General features: G+C 37.3%; 1 pseudogene; it reads left to right on the plus strand.

Annotated features, from left to right (window-relative positions):
* The first annotated feature begins 2,254 nt into the window (after nt 1–2,254).
* LOC103226737 (E3 SUMO-protein ligase NSE2 pseudogene) lies at nt 2,255–3,010 on the plus strand (annotated as a pseudogene).
* The last annotated feature ends 744 nt before the right edge of the window (nt 3,011–3,754 follow it).

The following is a 3,754-nucleotide window of genomic DNA, read 5'->3' on the forward strand; positions in this document are numbered from 1 at the left end:
TCAGGATCTTTTCCCATTATTTAATAGGATTATTTATCTATTTTTGCTATTGACATGTAGGAGATTATTACCTAATTTTGTATCAACTCTTTATCAGATAGTTTGAAAATATTTTCTCCCATTTTGTAGACTGCCTTCGTATTTTTAGTTGTATTATATCTTTCAGTTCCAGAATCTCTGTTTGATTCTTTTTTAGGGTTTCTATTTTTTCATTAAACTTCTCATTGTCTTCATGCATTGTTTTCCTGATTTTATTTAGTTGTATATCTGTGTTCTCTTGTATCTCATTGAACTCAAGATAATTGTTTTAAAGTTGTTTGTTAGGTAATGTATACATTTCTGCTTCGTTGGGGTAGTTTATTGACACTTTATTGATTTCCTATGGCGATGTTGTGTTTGTCTGATTCTGTATGATTTATGTGTCATTGAGTTTGTGTCTGTGTATTAAGGAGCAAAATACCTCTTCTAGTCTTTACAGATGGGTTTCAGCAGGCAAAAACCTTCTCCTGTCAATTTCTTGGGCTAATGAGATTCCCTTTGGGATCCAGGTTGAGTGGGGTTGGAGCCAGGTCACATGGCTGCTACTAGATCTGAGGTTGACAGCCCTATGGCCAGGAGTTCAGGTGGGTACAGATCTTGCTTAATCTTTGAATAGGCAAGACTGCATTCAGAACCTTGGTCAGTAGAGCTGGTACTGAAACAAGTTTCAAGATCTGCAGTTAGCTCTGCACATGGTAGAGCTGTTACCAGATTCATGTGTAGTTTTGGCTTCTGTAGGTTTCCTGAGAAGATTCCCCCTAGGTCACTGGGTGTATTTCTGGGTGTTTATGGCTGTTCCTGACCACAGCTGAGAGAGAATGGAGCTGAGTGATGGACCACTTCAGGATTCACTCCCAGAACCAAGTTGGTAGCCTGTTACTTGAGGCATGGGAAGGTGTGGCTCCATCTGGATCTCCTGGAGTATATGGCACTGGTGGCAGGACCAAGGCCAATTGGAGTTGTAACTGAATCCACAGAGGGAGGGGGCTGTTTCTGGGTCCCTAGTCAAGACCATCATCAATGAGCCTGTCACCAGGGTGCAGGCCTGATCTCTCAGTATAGTCCTCTTTGGTCTTAGGATTCAAAAGGATTTTACAACATTCTACCTGGATTTCATTGTTCTACAAAAAAGTGTTTTTATCTGGATAACTACCAAATTATTACTGCTGGAAGGGAATGTGAGTGGAGGACCTACTGTTCTGCCATTTTGCTGTTCTAACTCCCCACCAAATCTACTCGGAAGAAAAAGGGGTTTCTAACTGTCTTATTATATAATGTATTTCCTACATGTTCTTGGCTTTTCAAGGCTGAATTTTTGAAATATGTATATTGGGATTTTTAGATTTTCTCCTGATCTTTCTTTTCTATTTTGCTGCTTTCAACTTGTAATAAGAAAACAAATTGATAAAAAATTAGTACTCCAAGACATTCATTGTCTAAGAAAATATTGAATTGCATAGCAAATTTTACCTACTTTTTTGAGGCTTAGGGAAATTCTTAATTATAGTTCTTAAGAACTCTAGACTAAGGTTTAAGTACAAATTCTATAGACCTGCCTTTTAGTCCAGCAAAGGGATTTTTAAAATGCAATTGTTTATTTCCTGAGAAATACCATGAGGAAAATGTTTCTTATTTATGAGGTTAGGGGAACAAACAGAAGGAATAGAAGTGGTGTAATTTATGAGGAAATTAAGTCTGAGAGAAAAAGAGGTACAAGAAGGGGAGGCTTCAGAGATTTGGAAGGAGTTTGATTGTATTTTTCTTTGGATTTTTCTACAAAGTCGTTGAGGATTTCTATCTTGGAGACTTCCTAGAAGAAAGTCAATCATAGATTACTTGGTATTTGTCTGAAGTGTTTTTTGTTTGTTTGTTTTGTTTTTGTTTTTGTTTTTGTTTTTTTCCCCCATAGCTCCTCGTAAATGTATTATTCTTGATATGTCAGAAGTTTCCCATATTGGCCATTGTAATTCTTATTAAATCTTCCTATTTATCAAGATAAGCATAATTATTTGAGTTAGAGTAAGACAAAATATAGGAAGCAGACGTTCTGCCAGAGGAAAGTCAGCTTTAGGGTGCCGCCAGACGCAGACAGCTTGGACTACCAGAATCAAGCACTCTTTTGGAAGAGGGTAATCTCCCTCCAAAAACTGAGAACACTTACCTTCCCCATATATTGAGTCCAGCTGTGCTTGGTGGCCCAGGTAATAATTTCAAGATGCCAGGACTTTCCAATTCAAATTCAGGTTCAACTGGTTTCATCTCCTTCAGTGGTGCAGAGTCTGCTCTCTCCTCCTTGGAAAAACTTCCAAGCCTGTGTCACCTCTGGTATGGACACAGCTTCTAGTGTTGCTTTGGATCTTGTGGAAAGTCAGACTGAAGTGAGTAGTGAATGTAGTATGGACAAGGCGATGGTTGAATTTGCTACAATGGATCGGCAACTGAACCATTATGTAAAGGCTGTTCAATCTACAATAAATCATGTAAAATAAGAACGTCCAGAAAAAATACCAGATTTAAAATTATTGGTGGAGAAGAAATTTTTGGCTTTACAGAACAAGAATTCTGACGTGGACTTTCAAAATAATGAAAAATTTTTCGTGTTTAAACAACAGTTGAAAGAACTAAAGAAGCAATATGGCCTTCAAGCTGACAGAGAGGCTGACGGAACAGAAGGAGTGGATGAAGATATGATTGTGACCCAAAGTCAGACCAACTTCATCTGCCCCATTACACAGTTGGAAATGAAGAAGCCAGTGAAAAATAAAGTGTGTGGCCACACCTATGAAGAGGAAGACATTGTTTGCATTATTGAGTCCAAGCACAAGCAGAAGAAAAGGCCTGTTGCCCTAAAATTGGCTGTAGTCACATAGGTATAAGAAAGTCGGATCTCATCCAGGATGAAGTACTTAGAAGGAAGATTGAGAACCATAACAAGAAAAGACTTCATTCCAAATAGGAAAAGCCACCTGCCTGCAGGGACACCAGCAGCCTACCTCCTACCCCAGCTGTCTGTTATAGCATACTTGTTTGGGGTAAAACTTGATGTTTTATGTATGCTTGAAAACATTTTTCTAAGTTACACAACAGAAATGCAAGCATATTGTTTATTTTTAAGTGTTCTATAATGTTAAATAAAACTTTGATCATCTGCAAAAAAATAAAATAAAATAAAAGATGAACTTGAGATGAACAAAAAAGTGCACTAAAAAGAGTAAACTCTCTGTACTTGTGAATAGTGTCTTGGCCTTCCCCAGTCGAGCAAAGGTGTGTCAATAATGCCTCAATAATTTGCTTAATTTGTTTAAGCTTTATTGAGGTATAACTGATATACAAAAATTTTCATGCATTTAATGTATGCATTTTGATAAATTGAGATACATGTGTATACCCATGATACCATCACAACACCCAAGATAGTAAACATATTCATCACCTCCAGAAGTTTCCTTGTGTTTTTTTTAGTTGTGTGTATGTTTTGTTTATGTTTGTTTGATAAGAACAGGAGCTCTTTCCTATAACTTATTTTAATGTACATAACACTGTATTGTTAACTCTAGGTACTATGTTATGCAGCAAGTCTCTAGAATGTACTGTTATTGCAAAACTGAAACTTCGTACCCACGGGGCAACAATTTTCCATTTTCCTCAACCCTAGCCCCTGGAAATCACCATTCTACTCTCGTATCTATGAATTTGACTCTTTTAGACACCTCAT

The sequence above is a fragment of the Chlorocebus sabaeus genome, chromosome 21 (genome assembly GCF_047675955.1).
Source record: "Chlorocebus sabaeus isolate Y175 chromosome 21, mChlSab1.0.hap1, whole genome shotgun sequence".
Classification (NCBI taxonomy): domain Eukaryota; kingdom Metazoa; phylum Chordata; class Mammalia; order Primates; family Cercopithecidae; genus Chlorocebus; species Chlorocebus sabaeus.